Below are 16,884 nucleotides of genomic sequence, written 5' to 3'. Positions count from 1 at the left end.
GGTTGCTAAAACCCTGAAAACTATGACAGCTGTCTCTCTCAAGCCAGTGCAATCTGGTTTCAGCCAGTGTTTTTATAAAGAGTAAGTTTCTAAGTATTTCGTTCTCTACGTGTTTACTGCATATCAGCTTGATCGCTTTTTTTGTCATGCTTATTTCTGTTCTCTTACCATTTTTACATTAAAAATAGTGTGAGAAATCTTTTCACTTAGGTGAATCTAAAGCCCTTTTAGCTAAATTTTCCTAAAGTTTAAGTTCAAGAATTTCTACCTGGTTGCTTTTTTTTTTTTTTAGAATATCCACAAAAAATGCACCTGCCACATTAAATGGCCTGGAACACCTTTTCAAAGCCACTGCTCTCACAGAACATGTCTATCCTTGAAGACTGATTGACTAGAATCAATTGGTTCCCCTAATCCCTCTTCTAGCTAAGAACTAACGATTGCCCTGAAACTGTCAGCCTGAGTGTCTGACTTTTTTGGTTGTGAGATGAGAGCATCACATTAAATATTTGTTGAATAAAAGAATGAAAATCACAGTAGAAAGATGTTTTCCTTAGAAATTAGGTTATACTATTTCTTTGGGTTCTGGATCTAACTGTATCTGTGATTGGTTAAACCTCCCTTTCAAAACTTATGAACCAAATCACAGTAAAGGGAGGAGAGTGCCGAATTGGGAGTTTGGGATCATGATATCAATTCTGCTGCTAATATAGCTGTAGGATCTTGACAAATTCTAGAACTTTCCAGGCCTCAAGACCTTCATCTTTCAATTGTGAATGCATAACCAGATAATTTCTAATGTGTCATTTGGTTTTCTCATTCTTAACTGGAGAGTTGGAACAATTTTGAACCAATTAGTTGTAAAAGACTTTGATGGAACAAGCTAGACATTGTGTCTCTGACAACTTTTTCTCTTCGTATTTATTGTTGACACTGTACCGAGCAAATATCTGTCAGAAATGAAAATGACAGTCTATTTTCCCAGAAATGTTTCTTTCAATCTCCCCTCCATCATTCTTATTTTTGTCATCTTAATTCAGGCCATCAGCATCTTTTCCCTACTCGATCATGCTTTTCATTTCTCTGCACCCTTATGTACCCCCAACATTTGTAAGGTATCTTTTCTCAAGAAAAAGCTCTGGTTTTAGAGGTTAAGGTCTAAGGTCTAACCTAATTAGGGAGTCCAATGTCTTCTTAAATCTGGTTTTATTATTTTTTCAGTTTAATCTTTTGCCAATTTCTCTCCCCCCTCTTATCTTTAGATACCCACCTTCACCTCCTCCAGAGAATGCAAACAAGTCAAAATTAAAATCAATCATGCATTTTCCCCATTTTGTGCTTTTGGCCATGCTGTTCCAGTCCTTTTTTCCAACAGGTGAAATCTATTTGTTTCTTAAGTTCCTGTCCAAATATCACCCTTCTTGAGAGTTACTCTGAAAACAAAGAAAATTTTCTCCTTCCCTCATCTAAAATTACCTCACAGAACTTTTATATAACCTTATTTTAGGACTTAACACACCAAATATATTTAGGTGTTGTCCTCTATACTTTGTCTGGTAGATTATGTGCTTGTTTATTTATTTATCCATCCATCCATCCAACATTTATTGAAGATCTGCTGTTCATCAGGCACTTCGTTAGAATGCAGAGAACAGACCTGAAAGAACTGATTCTAGCTTTTGACAAGTCTGTCTATGTGGAGAGGTAACTTTTAAGTCAATTTTAATTTGCAAAATAGAATGCTAAGTGCCGTGGTAGGGAACAGTCTGCACAGAATACTTTGTAAGAAAAAAGTGTATGGCATAGGAGGGTCAGAATTATGTCCAGGGAGTTTCCCTGGTTGGCCGGTTGGGGTAAACCATAATTTACTAACTATTCAGAGGCTTCCCTGGGGGCGCAGTGGTTAAGAATTCTCCTGCCGATACAGGGGACACGGGTTCGAGCCCTGGTCCGGGAAGATCCCACATGCCATGGAGCAACTAAGCCCGTGTGCCACAACTACTGAGCCCACGTGCTACAACTACTGAAGCCCGCGCGCCTAGAGCCCGTGCTCCGCAGCAAGAGAAGCCACCGTAGTGAGAAGCCCGCGCACCGCAGCGAAGAGTAGCCCCTGCTCACCGCAACTAGAGAAAGCCCGTGCAGCAACGAAGACCCAAGGCAGCCAAAAATGAATAAATAAATAAATTAATTAATTTTTAAAAAGATCTGAAAGATGCTATTAAAAAACAAACAAAAAATTTATTAACTATTCAGAGTCTGACATATAATTAAAGCTCAGTAAATGTTATTAAACACATATTCCGAGTATATGAAGGTTTATTTTCTCCTGGGTGTTTGATAAAGGTCATTGGTAGTGAAGATATTTCAGAGATACGAAGAAGGAAATATGAATGACAGTGCCATTTCCATTCAACCAGATTCCACAAGGAAAATGTCAGTTTGCACACTTTGAGGGCAGGTGTATTAACTGCATACAAATCCACCAATAGAGACAAATCACATTCATAGGAGTCTTGCACAGAGCTTCTTGAGCCCAATCGGACTATAGCGAAGTGCAGAAGAGACAGCATTCTGTACTCACCTTCCAGGTGAGGATCAAGGCTAGTGTAGCCTAGCCTCTGAAGGAGGCTCAACTCCCTCCCTCAGGCTCCTCAAGAAGATGGGGTGATTTATTTATTGTATACTTGACTCATTTTCCTAGAAAGTGCAGACCCGGTGCGTTGAATCTGTTAGGTGGTGAGAACGCTGGCGGCTCACTGTTCTTTCCTCCACTTTCAGCCTCCCTGTAAACTCTGCTGAAGCCTGTCCCCGGGCCTGGGAACCACGTCTTCAGAGCCGACTCCCGGTTGCCAGGTAACCACCTGGGCCCGCACAGTCTCGGGGGGTCAGGGGCCGCCTCCGCCTCTCCCCAGGCGCTCCAATCAGCGGCCAGTGTGGCTGTCACGTGGGGCTCGGAGCGGGACCCGGGGCGCCGCGCGCGCGGCCAGGCTTGCGGAGCCCGCCTCCCCGCCCTTCAGACCCCGCGGCCCGGCCGCGCAGCCTCGGAGCCCGCGGCGCAGGAGGGGAGGGCGGTGCGGATCGGGTCCGGCCGCCGCGCCCGCTTCAGCTCCTTCCGCTGTCCGCCGCTGCGGTCGCCTCGTCCTGCAGGTAGGGACCGGCGGGCCGCAGGGCGAGGGACGCGGGCTGGAGGAGGGCGATCTTCGAGCGATGGGGCGTCGCGGGGCTGGGGGGTGGTCCGCCCGCCCCCGCGACGGTCGCGGACCCGCGTGCGCGCGTCCTGTGGGGCTTCGCAGGCGATGGGCCCCGAGCGCCCGCGCCGCTCACCGGCCGAGGACGGGACGCAGCAGAAGCAGCAGCCTTTGCGCGTCTGAACTGCCCCTGGAGTGTCACCTGCGACCCTGACCGGAGACACTGCCTTATGTTTTAAGCTTATTCAGCCTCTGTGCGTCTAGAGTCTAGATTGTCGCTCTCGTTCCTGTGCCCACGGGCGCTTCTGTAAGGACCCCCGCCCCCTTGAAGGTGGCCTTCGTACTCAGGCTGCGGCAAGAAACCCTGGGGTCAAAGGGAAGCGCATCCCAGAAAAAAGACAGTATTGAATCTCAGAGGCACACTATGTGCTAAGCGAATCTTAAAAATATAATCTTTCCTATTTTTCAGAAGCTAACAAGCCCAGACTAACTCTTTTGCATGCAGATATTAAAAGGAGCAAGCATTGGAGCTGACTTTTTTTTTTACTATATTAAGTAAAAGCAATTGATTTGAATGAAGTTTAGTGATGCCTTGGATCATGTATCAAAAATAAAGCACACTTATTCTGTAACTTCCATATCCATTTGTATATGTATTTATTGACTTAATTTTTTTATTTAAAAGTCTCCAACAATGGTTTGAAGAGAGAGATTACATTTCTTTCATTGTCTGAATATTTCAGAAATAGATACCCTTCGGAGAACCTCATTTCCCTACCAATTATTGTAACCAAAATTACGAGTCCTCCTTGAACATTTTACGTCACCTCAAGTGAGAAAAAGCTTTCCCTTTAGGGTTTGTTTCTCCAACAGTAAATTCTTTGGGGAATTTCAAAGAGTCTCTCCAGGTTTTCATATCTAATTTCTTGCTCACAAATCTCCTAGGCTCATCAACAGTGAGAGGATAGTCTTGGTGTGATTATCATAGAACACAGCATGGTCTTGGGTGTTACGTTGTCTCCCTCTTACTGGCATTAGTGGAGATGATTCTGGGCTTGTGGTGTGGACAGCCCCTGTAGAAAAGCACTCTCTTACATCCTGTTGAGATTCTGCCTCACTGGCCTAAGTGTGCAAGAAAGTGAGCGTAGTCACATCTTACCTGTGTGAAGGCAGAGATCTGAGAAGTCAGTCTGACAGTCTTTCCTGTTCTGTGATCTAAAATTAAACAGTAATTAAATGCCTTTGAAAAGTTGTCAGTTAATTCAACAGAGTTTGGGGAACCGTGCTTTAGGGGATTGTTTAGAGATTAATGTTACAATGCTAGGTGTAGGTCATTGCATTGAGAGTTCCTGGGAAGTTTGCTCAATTGGAATAAACCAATGGCTTGTTTGAAAGGGCCCACATGGAAGGAAACTCATATACTTCTTAAGTGAGCTCCACAAACTTACTCTATATTAAAATGGCTAGTTGAATTTTACTACTTATATTGAGCTGATTTTCCCTGTGTTTATAGTAATAGGAATACTTAAAGAACTGTGGGTATCTCTGGAAAAAAAATTAGATATATTTACTTAAAAGTTTGAAATTCTTCATTCTTTTATCTTTAATGATTAAATATTGCTGTACTAAAAACTTTTGTTACTACTCACACAATAATCCTATATATTAGAAAGCTGCAAATCAATTTAGCTTAGAAAATAATGTTTTTAAATTCCTCTGCTCCCAGTGGAGGGACTTCTAGGGCTAGAGTGTTTTTTGTTGTTGTGTTCTGTGGACTCTACCTTGCAGCTCTTAGCCTGAGCATGGGTGAGCTGCAGCAGCTTTTATATTGCTCAGAGAAGAGTAAGAACAGTTTTATGTTTGTTTGTTTGTTTCTTTTGCCCCAGTAAATACTGGAAGTCCAACATGAATGATTAGACTGTCCCTGTCAATAAAATATGTGCAGGTTCTCCATACTACCTAATTTTACTTGCCTAAACTCTGTAATGAAGACTAAAATGAAATTCAAACAATTTGGAAGGATTCACATGTCCTTCCTGTATTCCAGAATTTATTCAAAGTCAGATCTAATATGCAAGAAAGGTAATGTTTTACCAGATTACTGAATAACGTGTTTACCCAGCCATTCATGGTAATGGTGTGTATCCAAACATTACTACTACTTTCTGCAATTGCTGAATTATCTCATCTTGTATTTTGTATCTATTCCATGTAGCAGATTGAAATATTAAAGTGAAATCATGTATGTAGCTTCCAGTGTGTCTTCAGGAACAGAGATCTTATTGAGAATATTTTAATCCGTAGAAATCATATTAGGAGATTGGGAGGGATTTCTTACTAACTGACACCTTTTCTTTCATGTGAGAAACATATATTAGACCAAGAGTGGCTGGCATTTTTCAACATCCAAGACCATGCTGTGTTCTATGATAATCACATGGAGATTATTCTCTCACTGTTAATGAGACTATTCCTTGGAGATTTATGAGCAAGAAATTAGATATGGATACCCGGAGAGAATCTTAGAAATTCCCCAAAGAATTTACTCTGTAGAGAAACAGATCCTAAAGGAAAAGCTTTCTCTTGCTTGAGGTTACTTAACTGTTCAAGAAGGACTTGTAACTTCGGTTATAAAAATTGGTAGAGAAATACAGTAAAATGATCAACTTTGACCTTTGCCTTTGTGTATTGAAAGAAAAAAAATCCCATCATGACTGACTAGAAGAATTTCAAAACTTCTCATGGTAAAACATGGGCTGTTGCATGAGGAGACAAGTTTCAGGTTGTTTTTACTTGATCTCAATGACTAGACAAATATAACTTGAAATAGGCTAGACTTTGTTAAAAAAAAAAAAAAGCAAGCTGGAATTGGAGCCACGGGTGGCACATGCATCTAGATGTCACATTATCAGCTACTTGAGTGAGATAATTTTTTTTAATAATGATAAAGGCTTACTTTTTATTACTTTACAGGTACTTATAACATTGATTTAGTAGCCTAATTATCTCCTAAAATTCTGGAAGTCTGTGTTCTAGTTTAGGAAATATATGTGTCACAGAAACAGGCAAATCTTGCACAGTAAGATCATAGGAGATAATTCAGCAATGTTATTTGCTGTTAAAGGGATAATTGATAACTGTCATGTTCAGGAAAGCTCTTATCAAAAGATGCAAGAAATAATTTTCCATGCTTCGGTGAGGATGTTACAACATTTAAAATTTGGTTTATAAATTTGAATGCTCAGATGTGGAGAACTCATAACAGAGGTTGTTAAATAATTTACTTTATGTTCAGATTTGTTGTTCTCTTCCAGTTGTTGACACTTTAAGTTATGAGCATGTACCAGTATCTCAGGCAGGCTCATTTGCAATTATGTATAATAAGCTCAATTTCATATCTCATACAAAAAAACTTTTCCAATTGGAAAGCAGAAAATAGTTCTCACTACACAGAGCACTCGTGTTTGATGTGCTGTTGGAAAAACTTCATTTTTCAATATAATACAGCTCCACATGGAGTCCTGAAAATTGAATAGTTGGTTAATAAGAAGTAGGTAATACTTAATTTTGGCCCATTAAGATAAAACTTTTTGAATGAGTCTTAACGAAAAGAGTTATGCAAATTTTATTTTTAAGATAAACATGGTAGCAGGTTTGAAGGAGTCATTTCAGAATTTAAGCTAGAAGGATTCTTAGAGACCAGTCAGTCTAACACCATTAACACTAAACACACAAAAATTAAGTTGCTTAAAATTGGGAAAGTTTCAATGGGAAAGCTGGTCTGGAACCTCAGGCTCTAACACCCAGCATTGTGCTGCTCCCTAAAGAGGTGTAAAAATATATCACCTTTCTCTTTTATTATACTTCTTAAAGTGAGTAATTCAAAAGTTTGAGTAGTTAAGATTTAGATCACTTTTGTATTTTTTAAGTGATTATTGTACATAATGAACAAATTGCATGTGTTTGGTCTCATCATATAGAAAGTTTGCTTAAAATATTAATTAAAAAGTGTTTTCCCACAACTTGTAAAATTTTTTGATTTGCTCATTAATATGATTCAAGTTTTTCTGCAAAGTCTTCTGTGATTTGGGGGGATCCAGTTATCTTATAAATTCTTTATCCTAATGTACCTCAATGGTACTTAAGTGTACATAGCCATCACATCTACAATTGAATGTTAGAAATAAGAAGCTTTTGGAAGTTGTATCTGAAGCCTGGATTATGGTTACCATTGGGTAACATTTTGAAGTTGGACGCATTTATTTTCTAGACTTTCTGACCCTTTGGTACCAGATGCCATCTAGAATGGTGTTATTCGACATGTATCTTAGACCAGCATCCCGTGGGAGCATGTCAGAAATGCATACTTCCAGGCCACACCCCTACCAAATCAGAATATCTGAGGGAGCGCCTGGAATCAGTGTTTTCAGGAGCCTCGAGTGATTCTAACGCAAGGTCACACTTGAGAAGTACTGATAAGAAGGTACATTGTGCCACTGGACCTAGTCTTCTCTTGAACTGGTAGTGTTCGTATACAACTCCACCTTTGAAACTTTACTTAAACTACTACATAAATGAACTCATTCCTGAAAATATTGAATACAATTGTGGATACATTTCATAAACATTTAAATTTCAATAGTAGTTTTTTGGACACAATATCTCACTTGCATTATTAATTAGTTCATCTTTGTGGGAATTTTATGTTGGCTAAGGGAATAATTTTTGACAGGTGGCCCGTTGACTAGATTAGTAACCTGTCTCATATATGCACTGGTCCTGCCTTAGCTGATACAAGTCTTCACTTATCACACTTTAGGATTTATTTCCGGCCTCCTATCAATGTATGGATGCATATATAAAAGAAAATTTGGATGTAGTGACTTTGTGTGAGCTATTTCTTAAAGCTTTCAAGCTTTAAATCCATTTGATTTCCTTTGTTGGTTTTTCTCAGTACTTGCCAAAAAGTACTTGTCCCAGAACATGAAAATGCCAGTCTAACTGACTGTTTCTGCCAAATGAGAATCCTGATTTTCAGACACAGATAAGCATAAAGACCCACCCTACTTTAAAAACTCATATACAAAATCCAACTTACAGAACAGATTAATTAGAAGGGGGACAGGCATCTTCAGGTTTACAGAACAATTCATGCCGTAGCTTCTCAAGTCCTCCTTCATGAGGAATGATCCTATTTATAAAAATAAAGCTACTTATTTTTGCCATAGCCTATTATAAAAATAATCCTACATCTTTTTTATGACAATGTTTACATGTTTACTTTCATAATGTCTCTTTCAATGGAATATTTACCTCTTCTTAGTTTATGGGTGAAAAATACGTGATTTCACTCCTCTATTTCTCTTTGGCTGAGTCTCTCAGAATGGTTAATTGAAGGTATATGAATGATCCTATTGTTCAAGAAAAGTGTATTACATCTTTGATCAAATTAAAAATCTTTTCCACATTGCAGATCAAGAGATTCTGTAATCCTTCAAGCGCCTTGAAAATCTAATTTCATAATTCAAATCCATATAATTTTCACTTTGGTGGTTAAAATGTAGGAAGTGTAAAAATAAATATCTAGATGAATGATGGATTAAGTATATAGATGGATGATGAAATAACTGCATTCACTTTGCCACATCTTTGAATTAGTGTTTTGGTCTTCTCGGTCTTACCTATAATCCTTCGTTTTGCTGATCAAATGGGAATTCATACTGGTATAAGTGGTCATTCTGTGAGTCCAAACTAGAGCAACCATAATGACCTTATTCTTTTCTATTCGCTGTCTAATCCAGGATTTTAACGTAGGTTAATACTGTACTTGTGACCTATTTTATCATCTAAGCTTTTAAGAACATCAGGATTTGACATATGTTGGGGATGCTTAGACATAATTTCCTACCAAGCACATGAAAGGTAAATTTAGGAATGATTGAAATTTAAGAGATTAATCTGGTCAGTAGAAGATACTAGAGGCAGTTTATCTGATAAATATCTTTACTATTGTTGAACTGAGTAAGTAGTTCTCAAGCTTTACTGTGCTATGTAAATCATCTGGAAATGATGTTAAAAAGCAGGTTTCCAGACTCCACCCCAAGATCCACTGGCCCTAGATTGTGATCCAGGAATCTTCATTTTTAGCAAGTTTCTCAGTTAATTCTGATGCAAGAGACCTGAGAACCACACTTTGAGATGCACCGATTTAGAGATTTTTAAAATTATATTTATCCTTGATAATCTATGGCTGTACATATCAGTGAAAATAGTGGTCATTTAGAATTATGGATACTAGACAGAGGAAGAAGATCTCAAGTTAGTGGGCTAATGGCTGCTTTAAAAAAAACCTTCCTTTTTTTGTTTTTTGTTTTTTGCAATTTCCAAATGCTTTCTAATGAGCACATATAGTAGATACTAACATATTAACTATATATGCTCACTAGAATTTTTTGCATCACTCTCAGCATATAGTGTATTCAAATTTTAAACACTGATTTTCAACATGATATTTTTAGGGTTTTTTTTTTATATTACTATAGGCAATAGATTTCTATTAAGAAAATTAACAAAATTCTGAATAGGACAAAGAGGAGTTCAAGAAAACTACCCTGAGTCTCTGCATGGTGATATGTTTGTGACCCTGACCTTTGAATACACATTTTTATATACTTCTGTTGATTTTTCTGTTTCTCAAGGCTGCCAGGAGTGCTTCCGCGTCAAGAGTCTCTGCTTTTGCTGCTCCCTCTGTTTAGTGCTCTTTCCCACCAGAGGCCTTCATATTTTGTCTTCTCGTCTCCTTTAGACCTTACTCAGTATAACCTCAGTGAGGCCTCCCCGTGGCAACTTTTAAAAGATTGCAGTGTCAGCTCTATATCTCCAGAACTCCTTTTCCTCTCTCACTGCATTCTTTTTCTCCGAACAACAAATTATCTTGTTAACAGTCATCAATTACTTATTTGTTCTGCTCATTTTCTGACTTCTCCCTTCAAGAATAAAAACTGTGGAAGGGCAGGATTTTTATCTGTTTTGCAGAGTGCTTTTTCTTCAGGACCTACCTAGCACATGCTTGGTGCTCAATAAATATTTGTTGAATGAATGAATGGATTGAAAAGTGATTATTCAAATTTTAGAAAATATAAGTCCAAGGAATAATAAATTTCCTACTATTAAATAGCCAACTGTTAACCTCGTGATGTGTATTCTTTTATTTTTAATGTGTGTGTATATATTTAGACATATAAAGATATATAGATATAAATTATATATATATACATTTTCCAGCCAAAATTGTTTAATTGGAATTCATTTGAATTCTTAGGAAATATAGGTGATTTTCTATAAGAGAACAGGCAGATAAATCCAGAAGATAAGATACTTTGTAGCAAGTCAGTGTCATGATAAAAAGCACCATTCTAGATTAACAAACCTTAAACAACATAAAATTTAATGCATGGACCTGGATTGGATTCTGGTTTCAACAAAGCAGTTATATAAAGGACATTTGGGGGGATAGTTTGGTAAAGATGAATGATGGACTGGTTATTAGAAGAGATAAAACTTTACTAACATGAAAAAGTAAATATTTTAACTAACAATTTAACCAGAAAAAGGAATTTACAAAATATTATGCATAATATGACTTCTTTGCAAAACATACACTATGATCATTTTTTCTGCAAGGGGATAAAATGGCTTCTTTGCCTTTTATTTATCTATGGCTTTTGATTTTCTACAATGTACATATACAACTTTTGTAATAACAAGAGATTATTTTTAATTAGAAAATATTTATGGTCCTACGCATATGTAGTCCATTCATATATGCTGTAACTGATTGGTCTAATTTTTCCCTTGGTCTAACTTTTCCCTTTTTGTTAATTTTCTTAATAGAAAGCCATATCATCTTAGAGCTAAATATCTGGGCCACTCCAAGCTCTGGCAAAAGAATTGCTTTCACTGAATGAGGAGGCTGAATCATGTATTCACCTTACTCCAAAGCATATGTCCAAGCACTACAATAGGTAACTGCATCAGTTGTGATGTCATTATGGATTTTAGGCTGTTTATGAATACTCATGGGAGAAAATTCTCTCAAGTCTCTGTATCAGAAATATCTATGCTTCTTATGACTCATTAGTTGGTTTCTTTATTATGGACACTGTTATAATCATCTTTCACTTTTTCTTTGACCTCTAGGAAACTTAGAGCCAAATTCTCAGTCATCTTCCATCCAGTCTTCAGGATGGTGTGTTCTGGGCATCAGTCTTACTGCTGTCTCTATTAATTCTTTACCCACCTTTTCTCCTTGCCAAGATTTGTCCTTTTTAAAAAAAAATTTTAACTGCCTATGTTATTTGGTTAAGATCTTTCACAGAATGACCTTAGGTGTTGACTAATTAATTAAGACTGACAGAAGAACAAAAGTTAAGAAATATTCCAGCCAAATCACTCTGGCTCAGTAACCTCAGTCCTATTTCTGAGGCAGTTCAGTTATAAGAAAGTTACTTCTCTGGTCTTCATCATGTCAGCATCCTGTGGGAAGATCTTCCACACTACAATGTAAATATGATTCCCTAAGTGTTCACTGAAAACCAACATGGAAACAGCCATATGAAGACATTTTCTTCCTGTTTTATTGAGACAAAATTGACATACAGTCCTGTATAAGTTTAAGGTATATAGCTTAATGCCTTGACTTATATACATCATGAAACGATTACCACAGTAAGTTTAGTGAACATACATCATTTTTAGAAAAAGGAACATAACTGTTTATAACATGCCTAAGTTAACTACAGAGACTTTTTCAAATCATTGATTTCTAATCACTGTTTGCATATTAAGTAAGATTATATATATGTATATGTTCATATATTTTTATCTAATTTCTAACCTTGTTTAAGGCATATTTTAACTTAAATATTTTAAATTTAAAATTTATTTAATGATTCTTTTTAAATTATAAAAATACTTTGGTAGCAAATATCAAGAAACAAATTGTGCTATTGATTACCTTTGTAAAATGAGAAATTTAGCATACCCTTGTTTTCTTCTTTTGTTTTTCTAAACCTGGGAAGACAATCTGAGACTTCTAGTTTTTTATAGCTAACATTTATAATGTTGTTTTTCTCTTTTAATAACTACTTTTGACATTTGCATTTTTATAACCATACAACTTCAGGTTTCTTCTCTTAACATATGTTTTTAATTACATGAACTTCTATATTTAAGTTGTTTGTTTTGATTCATTTTTCAAAAGCCTGTAATTTTAATTCAGGTAATTTTTAAAGGAAGATCACATGGGTGAATTGCCTTCTAAATCCTTGCATTTCTGACAGCGTCTTTGTTTTCCCTTCACACGTGGACGATAGTTTGGCTGCTTATAGAATAGTGAGGTCAAAACAGTCCAGTTTAACATAATTCTTGTACCACTGGTTTCTAGAATTTCATGCACTGGTGAGATATGATGCCAATCTGACTTTTCCCCATTTGTACATAACATTAAAAAACAAAAACCAAAATTACTTCAATGCTCATAGGGTGGTAAAAAAGTTAACCCTGAATTTGCCTTAATACATCTAGGTATAGATCTTCTCACAAAATATTATTTTACTTGAAACAAGAAGAGTACTTTTAGGGTCTTAATCAGGGTCTGCCTAATTAGGGTCATTTTTCAATCCAAGATTTTTGGGGAGGCGGGGGCTATATCTTGGATTGTTGCTTTTATTTCTATTATTTTGCTTTAGTTTTCTCTAAAAATGTTTATAGTATGTAGTTTGGGTTTTCATCCCCTGTACAGCATGTATTTCACTTTCTCTCTAATTAGAAAAAAAACTGTTTTCCCACAATGTTTTTTGTTTTTTTTACTTGTTCTCTGAATCATTAATAAGGTTTTTTTTTGCAGTTTTAATTCTGCCCTTTATTGCTCTTTTTTTAAAAGATATTGAATATAGTTCCCTGTGCTATACAGTAGGACCTTGTTGTTTATCTGTTTTATATATAGTAGTTTGTATCTGCTAATCCCAAATTCCTTATTCCTCCTCCCGAACCCTTTATTGTTCTTTGATGTGGATATTTTTTCTGCTATTCCCTTTTTTTTTCTTCATGATTGTCATTTTAACTATCTCACCGTGCAGCCTTTTTATCTTAGCTGGTAGTATCCACATTCCTATCCTTAAAGGCTGCCGATAACCAAAAGACAGAATATGCAGATCGCTGCAGGCCCCGGACTCTGTCTTCTTGGATAATGCATCAGTTACGTCACTATTTGATCAGTATCAGTGTTCTCATACCAACATTGGTATAAATCTTATATTAATACCCTAACCTAATTTCCATAGTTCTGTTGTCCGAGATGGAATTTTCTCCTCTCTGCGTAGACTAAATAGATGGAGAAAATACATGAAAAAGTACAATTTCTTTTTGTTTCTACCTGTAATATATCGCTAAAGAGTTATACTTCCTAGAGTACAGTATTACTACCGTATCTCCCATTTTTCTCCCAATTTATTTTCTAAGAACTGTAGTCACTGAGCAGATAGAGGCAGGGGTCGTGGACTGAGTGAAGGACAGAGATGAAGAGGTGCAGGACGGGAATGAGAAAGAGACAGCACCATGGCTTCCACGACAGTGTGGAATTTTTCTGGTTGACATAGATCTTGATTTTCTAAACTGGAGACGGATAGTGAGGCAGTGACAATATACATTTATACATACTTCTTGGGAGAAAGGCTTTTTAAATTCCCAGCACCGTTGTGGATGGTCCTTTTATGACACTCTAGTACCTTTCACGTAGTACCTATGACACGACTATAGTACCTTTGTATTTAGTGGGAATTCCTCACAGGAATGATGCTGAGACCTTGTTTTGAGTGCTACTATGAGTGGTGTGTGTGTGTTTTCAGTGATCTTATAAGAGCCAGTTAGAATTCTTTCAGTTCCAGCAACAGAAAATACAACCTATATTACTAGTTCATTTAATTAAAAAATTAAAGACAGAGTTGTGGGAGTGCATGTATCACTCATAGTTAATTTCAGTGCTCAATCACTATCATTGCCCTCAGCCCTCTATGCTGTGCTGGCTTTTGTCCAGCTCTAGGTAGTAGCTCCCAGCAATTCTAGATACCTTCTCAGGATAGCAAGACGGTTGCAGTAGCTCTGAATTCAGACTGTTATGGCTTTAGTCGACAGAAGACAGAGCCTCTTTTCCCAGTTCTTACAGAAGTTCTAAGTTTCATGATCAGACACATTTAAGCTCTGTTCCCATCACTGAACCATCAAAATGGCCGGGGAAATGATTAGCATAAATCTGAATCACCTAGTTCAGGGACTGGTGTCCACGTGAACCTGGACTGAAGCGGAGGAGGGAGACCACCAAATACAAATGTTTAGTTATTTCTGAAAGCAGGAAATGGAGATGATGGGGAGGCAAAGAACGAATGTTCACTACTGAGTTTAAACGGAAAGTTGTGCGGGACTGTCAGGAACTGCTAGAAATGCTTCAGGGCTTCCTGTGCTCTGTAACACAGGTGATGCAGGCAGAGTGAACCTAGGAACAAAACAGGAAACTGGGGGGAACCAAACTCCTCAGTTAGCATCTGAACATGTAACAAGTTTTAATTAAAATTATATTTAGCTCTTTGTCATTTCTAGTTCTGTTTATATTTTAATCTTTGTTGTGGGCTTTTTAATATGTAAGTAATGAAATGTGGACTAATTAAGGAATGCATTAGTATTGGAAAAATAAAACCCAATAATGAATTATTAGTAATGAAAATACTCTCTATCCCTTAACCGTTTTCAAAGTTTGTAAGTATAGTCTTTACTAAAACATCCACACATGAATACTCTTCAACTAAGTAACTTGTATTTTGAGTATCTTCATTGTCAGAAGGTCCATATTAAGGAAACATCAGTTATTCATTATGTCCAATCATCAGTAGTTATTTACTATAGTCAGATTGGTGGTCATTTACTGAATTAGAAAAACAGGAAGGGATGTACTTTGTGGGGAATATCAGAAGTTTTGTTTTGAATAAGTTAATTCTGAGATTCTATTTAATATCCAAATGGGGTTGGTAAAACAGGAAATTACATCCCCAGATCTTATAACTGGAAGTTTGTACCTCTTGACCACCTTCACTTAATTCCACGACCCTCACTCCACCTCTGGCAACCACAAATTTGATCTCTGTTTCTATGAGGTTGGTCTTTTTTAGATTCCACGTATAAGGGAGATTATACAACATTTATCTTTCTCTAACTTAACTTCACTTAGCATAATACCCTCAAGTATATTTGAAAGTTGCTAAGGGATTAGATCTTAAGAGCTGTCATCACAAGCAAAAAAAAAAATTCTAACTATATGATGTGACGGATGTTAACTAATCCTATTGTGGTGATCATTTTGCAGTATATACATATGTCAAATCATTACATTGTACACCTTAAACATATACAGTATTAGATGCCAATTATAACTCAAAAAGACTGGAATAAAAACAAGGAATTAGATATATGAGTCCAGAGATCAGAGAGATTTTCAGGCTGGATGTATAAATTTGAGAGAATAGGCACGTATATGGTATTTAATGTCATAAAACAGGATGGGATCACCAAGAGACAATTAAGAAGAGGTCCAAGGACTGATCTCTGGGACATTCTGAAGTTAAGAGTTCGGGAAGATTATGAGGAATCCAAGGAAAAAAAATCAAAACCAAAAAAAACCAGGGAGTAGGCACTGCAGTAGAGGCAGAACCAAAGGAGAGCACTGTCCAGAAGTAAAGGAAGTGTTTCAAGAGGATGGATTCAGCTGTGATCCAGAGTGGCCGCAACAGCTCCCAGCAAGTCAAGTGAAATGAGAACTGAAAATCAGCCATTGGGTTTTTGATAAACTTGCTGATCACAACCTGCTGCTTCGTCCCGAACATGGGACGCACAGTTCACTCTTCATCTTACTGGTCTGTCTGAAATGTTTGACCTGTTTGAAAACCTTCTTTTTCAACATCTGACATATTCCTTTCCCCAATATTCCTATTTCTTGTGTCTCTTCTCTGTCAAGATATCTTTTCAGCCACTTTCCCCTCCCCTCCCCTCTCATCTCCTCTACTTGTCTCTTAAACATTGGTGTTGCCCCAAATTATACCTGAAATATTTATCTCTAGCTGACCTTCCTTTTTTCGGTTCCTGACCTCTATTTCTGAAGGACTTGGAGGAGTCTCCACCTGAATGTCCTACCGCACTCTGCAGTCAGTATACCTAATAATAGAGCTTTATCCCAGACCTGTCCTCCTAAGTTCTCCCTCTCTCCCTTACTTCCTCTTAGGTCATTAGTTCAGCCTCTTATCATTTCTCATCTACTTATTTATGCTTTGCTCCCCTGTCCCCAGATGCCTTCTCCTAAGAGTGCCAGGATGATATTTGTAAATCACAAAATCTGATATTATTACCATGCTTAAACTGTTTTGAAGACTTCCCCTCACATCTGAAATAAAATCCACAGTCCTTATCGTGATCTACATGTTTCCCATCGTTCTGTATCTGCCTCCTTGTTTACCCTCATTTGTCACTATTTCTCTTTACCATTTTACTTTAGGTGTAGGAAAATAATTTTTGCCTAAAAGTTCAAGCCCCACTTTTTTCTGTACAGCCTTCTCAACCACTTAAAGCGATTTTGGCAGATTAGTCTCTCTGC

The 16,884-nt window shown here is 37.3% G+C and overlaps 1 protein-coding gene across 5 annotated transcripts in view; it reads left to right on the top strand.

The window, feature by feature from the left end:
* The first annotated feature begins 2,978 nt into the window (after positions 1-2,978).
* WDR17 (WD repeat domain 17) overlaps positions 2,979-16,884 on the top strand; it is a 94,990-nt gene continuing 81,084 nt past the window's right edge. For 3 of the 5 annotated variants that reach the window (XM_036838489.1, XM_036838488.1, XM_036838487.1), the window contains exon 1: positions 2,984-3,147. The gene's annotated coding sequence lies outside the window, so the exon portion shown is untranslated. Of the gene's footprint in view, positions 3,148-16,884 lie in introns of all 5 variants that reach the window. The other 2 variants (XR_005018148.1, XM_036838485.1) reach the window with 2 other exon arrangements.

The sequence above is a fragment of the Balaenoptera musculus genome, chromosome 21 (assembly GCF_009873245.2).
Source record: "Balaenoptera musculus isolate JJ_BM4_2016_0621 chromosome 21, mBalMus1.pri.v3, whole genome shotgun sequence".
In the NCBI taxonomy this organism is placed as follows: domain Eukaryota; kingdom Metazoa; phylum Chordata; class Mammalia; order Artiodactyla; family Balaenopteridae; genus Balaenoptera; species Balaenoptera musculus.
The sequence above is the reverse complement of the archived record's forward strand: the minus strand, read 5'-3'. Positions and strand labels throughout refer to the sequence as shown.